Consider the following 15,380-nt stretch of genomic DNA (forward strand, 5'->3'; position numbering starts at 1 on the left):
TGTAGTAACCAAAAAAGCGTTAAACAAATCAATATATGTTTTATATTTGAGATTCTTCAAAGTAGCCACCCTTTGCCTTGATGACAGCTTTGCACACTCTTGGCATTCTCTCAACCAGCTTCATGAGGTAGTCACCTGTAATGCATTTACATTAACAGGTGTGCCTTGATAAAAGTTAATTTGTGGAATTTCTGTTTGAGCCAATCAGTTGTGTTGTGACAAGGTAGGGGTGGTATACAGAAGAAAGCCCTATTTGGTAAAAGACCAAGTCCATATTATGGCAAGAACAGCTGAAATAAGCAAAGAGAAACGAGAGTCCATCATTACTTTAAGACATGAAGGTCAGTCAATCCGGAAAATGTCAAGAATTTTGAAAGTTTCTTCAAGAGCAGTCGCAAAAAACCATCAAGCGCTTTGATGAAACTGTCTCTCATGAGGACCACCACAGGAAAGGAAGACCCAGAGTTACCTCTGCTTCAGAGGATGAGTTCATTAGAGTTACCAGCCTCAGAAATTGCAGCCCAAATAAATACTTACATTTTAGTCATTTAGCAGACGCTCTTATCCAGAGCGACTTACAGTTAAGTGAGTGCATACATTTTTCATACTGGCCCCCCATGGGAATCGAACCCACAACCCTGGCGTTGCAAGCACCATGCTCTACCAACTGAGTTACAGGAGGCCTCACAGAGTTCAAGTAACAGACACATCTCAACATCAACCATTCAGAGGAGACTGCGTGAATCAGGCCTTCATGGTCGAATTTCTGCAAAGAAACCACTACTAAAGGACACCAATAAAAATAAGAGACTTCCTTCGGCCAAGAAACAAGAGCAATGGACATTAGACTGGTGGAAATCTATCCTTTGGTCTGATGAGTCCAAATTTGAGATTTTTTATTCCAACCGCCGTGTCTTTGTGAGACGCAGAGTAGGTGAATGGATGATCTCCGCATGTGTGGTTCCCACCGTGAAGCATGGAGGAGGAGGTGTGATGGTGTGGGGGTGCTTTGCTGGTGACACTGTCAGTGATTTATTTAGAATTCAAGGCACACTTAACCAGCATGGCTACCACAGCATTCTGCAGCGATACGCCATCCCATCTGGTTTGTGCTTAGTGGGACTATCATTTGTTTTTCAATAGGACAATGACCCAACACATCTCCAGGCTGTGTAAGGGCTATTTGACCAAGAAGGAGAGTGATGGAGTGCTGCATCAGATTACCTGGCCTCCACAATCACCCAACCTCAATCCAATTGAGATGGTTTGGGATGAGTTGGACCGCAGAGTGAAGGAAAAGCAGCCAACAAGTGTTAAGCATATGTGGGAACTCCTTCAAGGCTGTTGGAAAAACATTCCAAGTTAAGCTGGTTGAGAGAATGCCAAGAGTTTGCAAAGCTGTCATCAAGGCAAAGGGTGGCTACTTTGAAGAATCTCAAATATAAAATATATTTTGATTTGTTTAACACTTTTTTGGTTACTACATGATTCCATATGTGTTTCATAGTTTTGATGTCTTAACTATTATTCTACAATGTAGAAAATAGTAAAAATAAAGAAAAAGCCTTGAATGAGTAAGTGTGTCCAAACCTTTGACTTATACTGTATATATAAAAACTATGTAGATTTTTTCTTCCACTTTCACGTTACAGAGTACTATGTGTAGATGAAAAATAAATAAAAAAAGACAAATAAATCAATTTTAATCGCATTTTGTAACACAACAAAATGTGGAAAAAGGGGTTTGAATACTTTCTGTATATACTCACATACAGTGCATTTGGAAAGTATTCAGAACCCTTGACTTTTTCCACATTTTGTTACATTAGAGCCTTAAAACTAAAATGTATTAAATATTTTTTCCCCTCATCAATCTACACACAATACCCCATAATGACAAAGCAAAAACAGTTTTTTAGAAATGTTTGCAAATGTATTAAAAATAAAAAACAGAAATACCTTATTTACATAAGTATTCAGACCCTTTTCTATGAGACTCGAAATTGAGCTCAGTTTCATCCTGTTTCCGTTGATTGGAGTCCACCTGTGGTAAATTCAACATGATTTGGAAAGGCACACACCTGTCTATATAAGGTCCCACGGTTGACAGTGCATGTCAGATAAAAACCAAGCCATGAGGTCAAAGGAATTGTCCATAGAGCTCCGAGACAGGATTGTGTTGAGGCACAGATCTGGGGAAGGGCACCAAAAAATGTCTGCAGCATTGATTGTGCCCAAGAACACAGTGGCCTCTATCATTCTTAAATGGAAGAAGTTTGGAACCACCAAGACTTCCTAGAGCTGGCCGCCCGGCCAAACTGAGCAATCAGGGGAGAAGGGCCTTGGTCAGGGAGGTGACCAAGAACCCGATGGTCACTCTGACAGAGCTCCAGAGTTCCTCTGTGGAGATGGGAGAACCTTCCAGAAGGACAACCATCCCTGCAGCATTCCACCAATCAGGCCTTTATGGTAGAGTGGCCAGACAGAAGCCACTGCTCAGTAAAAGGCACATGACAGCCTGCTTGGAGTTTGCCAAAAATCACCTAAAGCACTCAGACCATGAGAAACAAGATTTTCTGGTCTGATGAATCCAAGATTGAACTCTTTGGCCTGAATGCCAAGCATCATGTCTGGAGGAAACCTGAAACCATCCCATCGGTGAAGCATGGTGGTGGCAGCAGCATCATGCTGTGGGGATGTTTTTTCAGCGGCAAGGACTGGGAGACTAGTCAGGATCGAAGGAAAGATAAACAGAGCAAAGTACAGGGAGATCCTTGATGAAAACCTGCTCCAGAGCACTCAGGATCTCAGACTGGGGCGAAGGTTCACCTTCCAACAGGACAACGACCCTAAGCACACAGGACTTCGGGACTCTGAATGTCCTTGAAAATAGCTGTGCAGTAACGCTCCCCATCCAATCTGACAGAGCTTGAGAGGATCTCTAGAGAAGAATGGGAGAAACTCCCCAAATGCAGGTGTGACAAACTTGTAGCGTCATTTCCAAGAAGACTCAAGGCTGTAATCGCTGCCAAAGGTGCTTCAACAAAGTACTGAATAAAGCGTCTGAATACTTATGTAAATGTGATATTTCAGTGTTTTATTTTTAATACATTTTAATACAAAAACCTGTTTAAAATCTCCCATAAAAAATAAGAGATTTTATAGGAGAAATCAGAGAAATAAGATACATTTTATCGGAAGCTTATGGACTCTAAACTAAAGAACATTGTGAGCATTTTAAAGAACGACCTACAAAAGTAAAAAAAAAATTCCGAAAGCTTTCCACATGACTACCTCTAAGTGAAAAGACACGTCCCTACCTACGTTGGTCGACATGTACAGTCTCTGCCAATTTAAATGCATCTTGCGCTTCCCCCTCAACGAGGCAGATTACAAAAACAGTTCTGTTGAAAATATATTTCCGACGCAGGGAACAACGCACCCCGAGTGTCTAACAAGAGGAAAAACAAGCCCTGGCTGAATTGATTGGCAATTATGATAAATTCTGTTAATTACCCACAGATTCTCAAGAGGCCTCTTCAGTCTGAGACTCTGGCAGAGGCAGCAGCAGCAGAGAACACAGCAGATCTGAGTGCAGTGGAGAGGAGAAAGTGTGTGTACCGCCGGGTCCTCTTTACTAGGGGAGGCACAGCTGGCTGAGACAAGAAGGGAAAGGAGGAAATCTCAATGGAAAAGTGCTATTCATCAGAATAAGACTGCTGGACCAGAGAGGAGGAAAGGAGAGGGGAGTGGAGGTGGGGGAGAAGTGGAGATCACATGCTGATAGGATTTTGTAAATAAAAATATAGGACAAACATGAATAAATAAATGAAAAAAATATATATATAAAAATAAATCAATAAGGATTTAGCCTAGAGTAAAATATTTCCTTCACACCTATTTCTTCACACTTACAGTGTAGGCAAGTGTATGCACGCTGTCATGCGTACACACAAGAACCCACAAACAGATGTGCATACATTCATGCGACACACACATAGGACACAACATTCTTGTCTGTTTTTTCTATCTGAAATACAAACGTTTTAACGAAAAGCTACACTGAAAAAAGGAATGTAATTTTCAAATAAAGTCAAATAAAATGTTATTGGTCACATACACATATTTGTCAGATGTTATTGCGGGTGTAGCAAAATGCTTGTGTTCCTAGCGCAGTAATATCTAACAATACAATATTGACTAGAACACAATTTTACTGAGTTACAGTTCATATAAAGAAATCAGTCAATTAAAATAAATTCATTAGGCCCTAATCTATGGATTTCACATGACTGGGCAGGGGTGCAGCCATGGGTGGGCATGGGAGGGCATAGGCCTACCCACTTGGGCCTGGGAGGGAATTTTTCCCCACAAAAGAGCTTTATTACAGACAGAAATACTCCTCAGTTTCATCAGCTGTCCGGGTGGCTGGTCTCATATGAGACCGCAGGTAAAGAAGCCGGGTGTGGAGGTCCTGGGCTGGCGTGGTTACACGTGGTCTGCGGTTGTGAGGCCGTTGGACGTACTGCCAAATTCTCTAAAACAATGTTGGAGGCGGAATGAACATTCAATTCTCTGCCAACAGTTCAGGTGGACATTCCTGCAGACAGCATGCCAATTGTACGCTCCCTCAAAACTTTATACAGCTGTGGTATTGTGTTGTGTGACAAAACTGCACATGTTAGAGTCACCATTTATTGTCCCCAGCATAAGGTGCACTTGTGTAATGATCATGCTGTTTAATCAGCTTCTTGATATACTACACTATATACTACACTATATATATATACTACACTATATATACTTTCAGGTGGATGTATTATCTTGGCAAAGGATAAATACTCACTAACATGGATGTAAACAAATTTGTGCACAAACCTTGAGAGAAATAAGCTTTTTGTGCGTATGGAACATTTCTAGTATATTTTATATCAGCTCATGAGACATGGATCCAACACTTTACATGTTGCGTTTATATTTTTGTTCAGTATATACATAAATCAAATCAAATCAAATTGTATTTGTCACATGCGCCGAGTACAACAGGTGTAGACCTTACAGTGAAATGCTTACTTACAAGCCCTTAAACAACAATGCAGTTTTAAGAAAGAATACCAAAAAGAATCACACAAAAAAAATACTATATAAAATAATACGAAATAAAAGTAACAAATAATTAAAGAGCAGCAGTAAAAAGAACAATAGCGAGGCTATATACAGGGGGTAAAAACAGTATGTAAACATAAACAGTATGTCAACATAAGTGGGTAAAACAGTATGTAAACATTATTAAAGTGACCAGTGTTCCATGACTACAGTATGTGCATAGTGCAGCAGCCTCTAAGGTGCATGGTAGAGTAACCGGGTGGTAGTCGGCTAGTGACTAAAGTTCAGGGCAGGGTACTGGGCGGGGGCCAGCTAGTGGTGACTATTTAACAGTCTGATGGCCTTGAGATAGAAGCTGTTTCTCAGTCTCTCTGTCCCAGCTTTGATGCACCTGTACTGACCTCACCTTCTGGATTGTAGCGGGGTAAACAGGCCGTGGCTCGGGTGGCTGAGGTCCTTGATGATCTTCTTGGCCTTCCTGTTACACTGGGTGATGTAGATGTCCTGGACGGCATGCAGTGTGCCCCTGGTGATGCGTTGGGCAGACCGCACCACCCTATTGAGAGCCCTGTGGTTGTGGACAGAGCAGTTGCCGTATCAAGCGGTGAAACAGCCCGACCGCATGTTCTCAATGGTGCATCTGTAAAGGTTCTTCAGCCTCCTGAGGTTGAAAAGGCGCTCTTGCGCCTTCTTCACCACAACGTCTGTGTGGGTGGACCATTTCAGATTGTCAGTGATGTGTACACTGAGGAACTTGAAGCTTTTCACCTTCTCCACTGCGGCCCTATCGATGTGGATGGGGGCATGCTCCCTCTGCTGTCTCCTGAAGTCCACGATCAGCTCCTTCGTTTGTTGACGTTGAGGGAGAGGTCATTTTCCTGGCACCACTCCGCCAGGGCCCTCACCTCCTCCCTGTAGGCTGTCTCGTCATTGTTGGTAATCAGGCTTACCACTGTTGTGTCGTTTGCAAACTTGATGATTGAGTTGGAGACGTGCGTGGCCACACAGTCATGGGTGAACAGGGACTACAGGAGGGGGCTGAGCACGCACCCTTGTGGGGCCCCTGTGTTGAGCATCAGCATAGTGGAGGTGTTGTTGCCTACCTTCACCACCTGGGGGCGGCCCGTCAGGAAGTCCAGGACCCAGTTGCACAGGGCAGGGTTCAGACCCAGCTCCCTGAGCTTAATGATGAGCTTGGAGGGTACTATGGTGTTGAAGGCTGTAGTCAATGAACAGCATTCTTACATAGGTATTCCTCTTGTCCAGATGGGATAGGGCAGTGTGCAGTGCAATGGCGATTGCGTCATCTGTGGATCTATTGGGGCGGTATGCAAATTGCAGTGGGTCTAGGGTCTTGGGTAAGGTGGAGGTGATATGATCCTTAACCAGCCTCTCAAAGCGCTTCATGATGACAGCAGTGAGTGCTACGGTGCGATAGTCATTTGGTTCAGTTACCTTTGCTTTCTTGGGTACACTCTTAGAAAATAAATGTGCTATCTAGATCCTAAAAGGGTTCTTTGGCTGTCCCGATAGGAGAACCCTTTGAAGAACCCTTTTTGGTTCCAGGTAGAACCCTTTTGGGTTCAATGTAGAACCATTTACACAGAGGGTTCTACATGGAATCCAAAATAGTTATACCTGGAACCAAAAAGGGTTCTCCTATGGAGACAGCCGAAGAACCCTTTTGGAACCCTTTTTTCTAAGAGTGTACAGGAATAATGGTGGAAAACTTGAAGCAAGTGGGGACAACAGACTGGGATAGCAAGAGATTGAATATGTCCGTAAACACTCCAGCCAGCTGGTCTGTGCATGCTCTAAGGATGCGGCTAGGGATGCCATCTGGGACGGCAGCCTTGCGAGGGTTAACACACTTAAATGTCTTACTCACTTCGGCCATGGATAATGAGAGCTTACAGTCCACGGGAGCGGTGGTGGCCCGCGTCGGCGGCACTGTATTTCCCCTCGAAGCGGGTGAAGAAGGTGTTAAGCTTGTCCCGGAGCAAAACGTTGGCGTCCACGACGGGGCTGGTTTTCCCTTTATAATCTGTGATTGTCTGGAGTCAATGCCACATACTTCTCGTGTCTGAGCTGTTGAATTATGAGTCGGTCAATAAGTAGGATGTAACACTGCAAGTCTGAGGAGAGGTTGTGTCTAGTGAGAGAAAGAGGAGGAGTGAAAGAAAGAGAGAAAGGGAGAGAGAGAGAGAGAGAGAGAGAGAGAGAGAGAGAGAGAGAGAGAGAGAGAGAGAGAGAGAGAGAGAAAGAGAGAAGGGCAGTGGATGTGCATTGAGGTGGCAGTGATTAGTGACTGTACAAATACTGAGGGCAGTGGTTGCAGTTGCTGGTTATTGTGCATTTACTCTGGATAGGCAGCGGCAGTTATGTTGGTGCAGGTTGTGGCTGGGCAGTCAAACAAAGGATAATGGGGTGGGGAAGAGTTCAGGTTATAGTGATAGTGGTATAGTGCAGTTGGGTGGGGTTACTGATGGTGCTTTCAAAACAACTGGGAACTTGGAATAAAACGAGGTAAAATCATGACATAGTGTGGACACTATAAAAAGCATTCGGAAAGTATTCAGACTTTTTCCACATTTTGTTACGTTACAGCCTTATTCTAAAATTTATTAAATAAAAATAATTCCTCATCAATCTACACAAAATACCCAATAAAGACAAAGCGAAAACAGGTTTTTAGAATTTTTGCAAATGTATAAAAAAAAATACAGAAATACCTTATTTACTTTCTATGAGACTCGAAATTGAGCTCAGGTGCATCCTGTTTCCATTGATCATCCTTGACATGTTTCTACAACTTGATTGGAGTCCACCTGTGGTAAATTCAATTGATTGGACATGATTTGGAAAGGCACACAGCTGTCTATATATAGTCCCACAGTTGACAGAGCAAAAACCAAGCCATGAGGTCGAAGGAATTGTCCGTAGAGCTCCGAGACAGGATTGTGTCGAGGCACAGATGTGGGGAAGGGTACCAAAAAATGTCTGCAGCATTGAAGGTCCCCAAGAACACAGTGGCCTCCATCATTCTTAAATGGAAGAAGTTTGGAACCACCAATACACTTCCTAGAGCTGGCCGCCCGGCCAAACTGAGTAATCGGGTGAGAAGGGCCTTGGTCAGGGAGGTGACCAAGAACCCAATGGTCACTCTGACAGAGCTCCAGAGTTCTTCTGTAGTGCCATACTCAAAAAGACTTGAGGCTGTAATCACTGCCAAAGGTGCTTCAGCAAAGTACTGAGTAAAGGGTCTGAATAAATATGTAAATGTGATATTTCCGTGTTTTATTTTTAATACATTTGCAAAAATGTCTAAAAACCTGTTTTGCTTTGTCATTATGGGTATTGTGTGTAGATTAATGAGGGAAAAAAAGAATTTAACGTAACAAAATGTGGAAAAAGTCAAGGGGTCAGATTGCTTTCCGAATGCACTGTAAATGATGATGTCATCACCCGGAGTCGGCACAGTATTAACGGGACACCACCTCATGTTGAGTTGGGTAAATCGCTCTCCTGTTTTCTACAGTTTGTACATGGCTGTACCCCTTTGTTTTGTAATTTGCAAGTAAAGGCAATGAACATTGAAATGCGTGTGGATCATCCTTGTAGAGTTACCTAATCTTTTTGGCAACGATGATAAAACTTTGAGGTCAGCTTGTACGTTACGTTGAAGAAAGGGCAAAGAAGTGGAATGTTTCAGATGTGGGGGAACACATTATGCAAACAACTGTAAGTTCAAGGACACCACCTGTTACAATTGCAACAAAAAGGGACATTTAGCTAAAAGGTGCAGTGGTGCTAAGAGCAAGCCAGAGGGTGGGCAGACTGGGCAGGGTAAGTTCAAATCGAAGAAGTAGCAGCCTGCAGCGCACCACCTAGGGAGCACAGAAGAAGAGGAAGAGGATTGTTCCTACAATATGTTTAATGTGAGTGAGCCACGCGAGGAGCCTATCTATGCTGCAGTGGAGGTAGGTGGAAAAGAGATGAGGATGGATGTTAACACAGGGGCCTCTGCATCTGTCATCAGTGAGGAGACCTACAGAAAGACCTGGGACTCAAAACAGGCTCCTGCCATCACACCGGCAGGGATCAGACTGCGTACGTACACTGGAGAGACCATACCATTGCTGGGTGATCTAGGTGTGGTCATTGCATACAACAGTCAGGAAGCGAGAGCACGGCTCCTGGTTGTGAAAGGGAATGGGCCTAGTCTACTATGGCGTGACTGTTTCAACAAAATACAACTGAACTGGGGTGAGATAAAACACACATAAGTGACTCTGGATGTCATTCAAAAGTACCCTGAGGTTTTCAGAGATGAACTGGGCACAATGCAGGGTACTGCAGTTAAGCTGTTCATGGATCCTCAAGCATAGCCTCGTTTTTTCAAGCCCAGCACAGTGCCCTACGCCATGAAAAAGAAAGTGGAGGATGAGATGGAGCGGCTGCAGGAAACAAACATCATTACGCCCATTCAGTTCTCCTGCTGGGCAGCTCCAATCATTCCCGTTCTAAAAAGTGACGGCACGGTGCGTACAGTGAGGGAAAAAAGTATTTGATCCCCTGCTGATTTTGTAAATTTTCCCACTGACAAAGAAATGATTAGTCTATAATTTTAATGGTAGGTTTATTTGAACAGTGAGAGACAGAATAACAACAAAAAAATCCAGAAAAACGCATGTCAAAAATGTTATAAGTTGATTTGCATTTTAATGAGGGAAATAAGTATTTGACCCCCTCTCAATCAGAAAGATTTCTGGCTCCCAGGTGTCTTTTATACAGGTAAAGAGCTGAGATTAGGAGCACACTGTTAAAGGGAGTGCTCCTAATCTCAGTTTGTTACCTGTATAAAAGACACCTGTCCACAGAAGCAATCAATCAATCAGATTCCAAACTCTCCACCATGGCCAAGACCAAAGAGCTCTCCAAGGATGTCAGGGACAAGATTGTAGACCTACACAAGACTGGAATGGACTACAAGACCATCGCCAAGCAGCTTGGTGAGAAGGTGACAACAGTTGGTGCAATTAATCGCAAATGGCAGAAACACAAAATAACTGTCAATTTCCCTCGGCCTGGGGCTCCATGCAAGTCTTACCTCGTGGAGTTGCAATGATCATGAGAACGGTGAGGAATCAGCCCAGAACTACACGGGAGGATCTTGTTAATGATCTCAAGGCAGCTGGGACCATAGTCACCAAGAAAACAATTGGTAACACACTACGCCGTGAAGGACTGAAATCCTGCAGCGCCCGCAAGGTCCCCCTGCTCAAGAAAGCACATATACAGGCCTGTCTGAAGTTTGCCAATGAACATCTGAATGATTCATAGGAGAACTGGGTGAAAGTGTTGTGGTCAGATGAGACCAAAATCGAGCTCTTTGGCATCAACTCAACTCGCCGTGTTTGGTGGAGGAGGAATGCTGTCTATGACCCCAAGAACACCATCCCCACCGTCAAACATGGAGGTGGAAACATTATGCTTTGGGGGTGTTTTTCTGCTAAGGGGACAGGACAACTTTACTGCATCAAAGGGACGATGGACGGGGCCATGTACCGTCAAATCTTGGGTGAGAACCTCCTTCCCTCAGCCAGGGCATTGAAATGGATCGTGGATGGGTATTCCAGCATGACAACCCAAAACACACGGCCAACTCAACAAAGGAGTGGCTCAAGAAGAAGCACATTAAGGTCCTGGAGTGGCCTAGCCAGTCTCCAGACCTTAATCCCATAGAAAATCTGTGGAGGGAGCTGACGGTTCGAGTTGCCAAACGTCAGCCTCGAAACCTTAATGACTTGGAGAAGATCTGCAAAGAGGAGTGGGACAAAATCCCTCTTGAGATGTGTGCAAACCTGGTGGCCAACTACAAGAAACGTCTGACCTCTGTGATTGCCAACAAGGGTTTTGCCACCAAGTACTAAGTCATGTTTTGCAGAGGGGTCAAATACTTATTTCCCTCATTAAAATGCAAATCAATTGATAAAGTTTTTGACATGCATTTTTCTGGATTTTTTTGTTGTTATTCTGTCTCTCACTGTTCAAATAAACCTACCATTAAAATTATAGACTGATCATGTCTTTGTCAGTGGGCAAACGTACACAATCAGCAGGGGATCAAATACTTATTTCCCTCACTGTATATGCGGGGATGTGGTGCCCCCCTTTGTTTTTACACTGCCGCTACTCTCTGTTTATTATTTATGCATAGTCACTTTGCCCCTACTTACATGTACAAATTACCTCGACTAACCTGTACCCCTGCACATTGACTCGGTACCCCCTGTATATAGTCTCATTATTATTATTATTATTTTTAAATATTTTTTAAACTCTATTTTCTTAAAACTGCATTGTTGGTTAAGGGCTTGTAATCAAGCATTTCACGGTAAGGTCTTCAGCTATTGTATTTGGCTCATGTGACAAATAACATTTGGTTTAATTTTCATTTAACTACAAACTCACCATCAACAAGGCCTCCAAGCTGGACGCTTATCCGCTGCCGTGGGTGGAGGTCCTGTTCGCGACTCTTGCAGGAGGCAAGACGTTTTCAAAGCTGGACATGAGCCACGCCTACCAACAGCTCCTCCTGGACGAGGATTCAAAAGAGTATGTTACAGTCAATACTCACAAAGGCTTGTTCAAATACAACCGCTTGGTTTTCGGCGTCCAGTCCGGTCACAGGACAATGGACAATCTGTTGCAGGGGATCCCTCATGTAGCAGTGTACCTGAACAACATCCTGGTTACAGGGGAGATGGAGGAGGAGCACCTCCGCAATCTGGACCAGATGTTAAAGACTCTCTGATGCAGGGTTGTGCCGGAAGTGTAGCAAGTGCACCTTCCAAGCACAGAGCATGTCATACCTAGGTCACAAAATCACAGCACAGGGTCTGTGTCCTGTGGTGGACAAAGTCAGAGCAATTAAGGACGCTCCAAACCCCAAGAACGTGTCCGAGATTAGGTTGTTCCTGGGCATGGTGAACTACTATGGTAAGTTCCTCCCTGAGCTGTCAACAGTGTTGGCTCCACTGTAGCAGCTGGTCCACAAAGACTGTAATTGGAAGTGGGGACCAGCACAAGAGAAAGCTTTCAAGGAAGTTAAAGCACTACTACAATCAGCACAACTGCTGGTTCACTTCGACCAAGACAAAGAAATCATCCTGTCATGTGACGCCTTGCCATTTGGCATCAGGGCAGTATTTTCTCATCTGATGGAGGATCGGTCAGAAAAACCCATTGGATTTGCATCGCGCACGCTGACAAGTGCTGAGAAGGGATATTCACAGTTAGACAAGGAAGGTCTACCCATAGTCATTGCTGGAAAACGTTTTCATCAGCTCCTGATGAGCCTTTTCAGTTAATCAAGATGTAGAGTGGGGAAAAAAGGATTTAGTCAGCCACCAATTGTGCAAGTTCTCCCACTTAAAAAGATGAGAGAGGCCTGTAATTTTCATCATAGGTACACGTCAACTATAACAGACAAATTGAGAAAAAATATCCAGAAAATCACATTGTAGGATTTTTATGAATTTATTTGCAAATTATGGTGGAAAATAAGTATTTGGTCACCTACAAACAAGCAAGATTTCTGGCTCTCACAGACCTGTAACTTCTTCTTTAAGAGGCTCCTCTGTCCTCCACTCGTTACCTGTATTAATGGCACCTGTTTGAACTTGTTATCAGTATAAAAGACACCACCTGTCCACAACCTCAAACAGTCACACTCCAAACTCCACTATGGCCAAGACCAAAGAGCTGTCAAAGGACACCAGAAACAAAATTGTAGACCTGCACCAGGCTGGGAAGACTGAATCTGCAATAGGTAAGCAGCTTGGTTTGAAGAAATCAACTGTGGGAGCAATTATTAGGAAATGGAAGACATACAAGACCACTGATAATCTCCCTCGATCTGGGGCTCCACGCAAGGTCTCACCCCGTGGGGTCAAAATGATCACAAGAACGGTGAGCAAAAATCCCAGAACCACACGGGGGGACCTAGTGAATGACCTGCAGAGAGCTGGGACCAAAGAAACAAAGCCTACCATCAGTAACACACTACGCCGCCAGGGACTCAAATCCTGCAGTGCCAGACGTGTCCCCCTGTTTAAGCCAGTACATGTCCAGGCCCGTCTGAAGTTTGCAGGCATTTGGATGATCCAGAAGAGGATTGGGAGAATGTCATATGGTCAGATGAAACCAAAATATAACTTTTTGGTAAAAACTCAACTCGTCGTGTTTGGAGGACAAAGAATGCTGAGTTGCATCCAAAGAACACCATACCTACTGTGAAGCATGGGGGTGGAAACATCATGCTTTGGGGCTGTTTTTCTGCAAAGGGACCAGGACGACTGATCCGTGTAAAGGAAAGAATGAATGGGGCCATGTATCGTGAGATTTTGAGTGAAAACCTCCTTCCATCAGCAAGGGCATTGAAGATGAAACGTGTCTGGGTCTTTCAGCATGACAATGATCCCAAACACACCGCCCGGGCAACGAAGGAGTGGCTTCGTAAGAAGCATTTCAAGGTCCTGGAGTGGCCTAGCCAGTCTCCAGATCTCAACCCCATAGAAAATCTTTGGAGGGAGTTGAAAGTCCGTGTTGCCCAGCGACAGCCCCAAAACATCACTGCTCTAGAGGAGATCTGCATGGAGGAATGGGCCAGAATACCAGCAACAGTGTTTGAAAACCTTGTGAAAACTTACAGAAAATGTTTGACCTGTGTCATTGCCAACAAAGGGTATATAACAAAGTATTGAGAAACTTTTGTTATTGACCAAATACTAATTTTCCACCATAATTTGCAAATAAATTCATTACAAATCCTACAATGTGATTTTCTGGATTATTTTTTCTCATTTTGTCTGTCATAGTTGACGTGTACCTATGATGAAAATTACAGGCCTCTCTCATCTTTTTAAGGCGGAGAACTTGCACAATTGGTGGCTGACTAAATACTTGTTTCCCCCACTGTATTCCTCCTAGGGCTTCAGCAAGAATACAGCGCTGGGCTCTCACACTTTCAACTTACCATACACCATCATAAACAGAGCAGGGAAGCAAAATTGCAAACGCAGATGCGCTCAGCCATCTCCCGCTACCAGAGATGCCCGCCACAAATGTGGTGCCTCCCGAGACAATTTTCCTAATGGAGAGATTGTCAAACTCACCTGTGAATACCAAACAGATTAAACAGTGGACAGACCGGGATCCTATTCCAAGTGAAAATATTCCTTATGCAGGGTTGGCCTCCTGTCATAGAGGATGATGGACTAAGACCGTATGCAAAGCGCAAACTGAGCTGAGTGTGCAAGATGTCTGCATACTCTGTGGGTCCAGAGTGGTCGTCCCACACCCTGGCCGTTCACTGGTCATGGACGAGGTTCATGATGCTCACCCAGGTGCCTCCCGAATGAAAAGTTTAGCCAGATCTTATATCTGGTGGCCTAACACGGATCAAGACTTTGAAAAAAAAGGAAAATCTTGTTCTGAGTGCCAGATCAACCAGAAGATGGCTCCGCCCGCTTCACTACATCCGTGGGAGTGGCCTGACCGCCCATGGCCCAGGCTGCACATAGACTTTGCAGGCCTTTTTATGGGTCACATGTTCCTTGTCATGGTGGACGCACACTCCAAGTGGCTGGAGGCTCACATTATGAGCAACATCACAGCGACAACAACCATTGAGAAGCTGCACCAGGTGTTTGCAACCCATGGTCTGCCTGACTCTCTAGTGTCAGACAATGTGACAACCTTCACCTGTGACTTTTCTCAAGAATTCATGCAGACGGGATTCGACATGTCCGCAGAGCTCCGTTTCACCCGGCCTCGAACGGCTTAGCGGAGCGGGCTGTGCAGACACTGAAAGAAGGCCTCAAAAGAATGAATGGGGGAACCATCGCAACCAAGCTCTCTCGGTTCTTGTTCCAGTACCGCATCACACCACAAACAACAACAGGACAGACTCTAGCTGAGATGCTGATGGGCAGAAAGCCAAAAGCTCACCTGGACCTACTGCATCCGGACATCAAAACACGAGTGGAACGAAAGTAGGAGAAACACAAAGAGAAACATGCCCAAGACACAAGGGAGAGATAGTTAAAACCCGGTGACACTGTCTACATCAGCAACTTCACAAGCAGCCAACGCTGGGTGCTAGGTATCATTCTGAGTCAGAGTGGTCCAGTCTCGTTTGTAGTCAAACTGACTGATGGTCGAGTCATGCGCAGACACCAGGACCATATCTGCCTGCGCTATGACAAAGA

The 15,380-nt window shown here is 44.3% G+C and overlaps 1 pseudogene; it reads left to right on the forward strand.

Moving 5' to 3' along the window:
- The first annotated feature begins 9,035 nt into the window (after positions 1-9,035).
- Positions 9,036-15,168, forward strand: LOC121542197 (annotated as a pseudogene).
- Positions 15,169-15,380: the final 212 nt, after the last annotated feature.

Source organism: Coregonus clupeaformis, chromosome 27 (assembly GCF_020615455.1).
Source record: "Coregonus clupeaformis isolate EN_2021a chromosome 27, ASM2061545v1, whole genome shotgun sequence".
Classification (NCBI taxonomy): domain Eukaryota; kingdom Metazoa; phylum Chordata; class Actinopteri; order Salmoniformes; family Salmonidae; genus Coregonus; species Coregonus clupeaformis.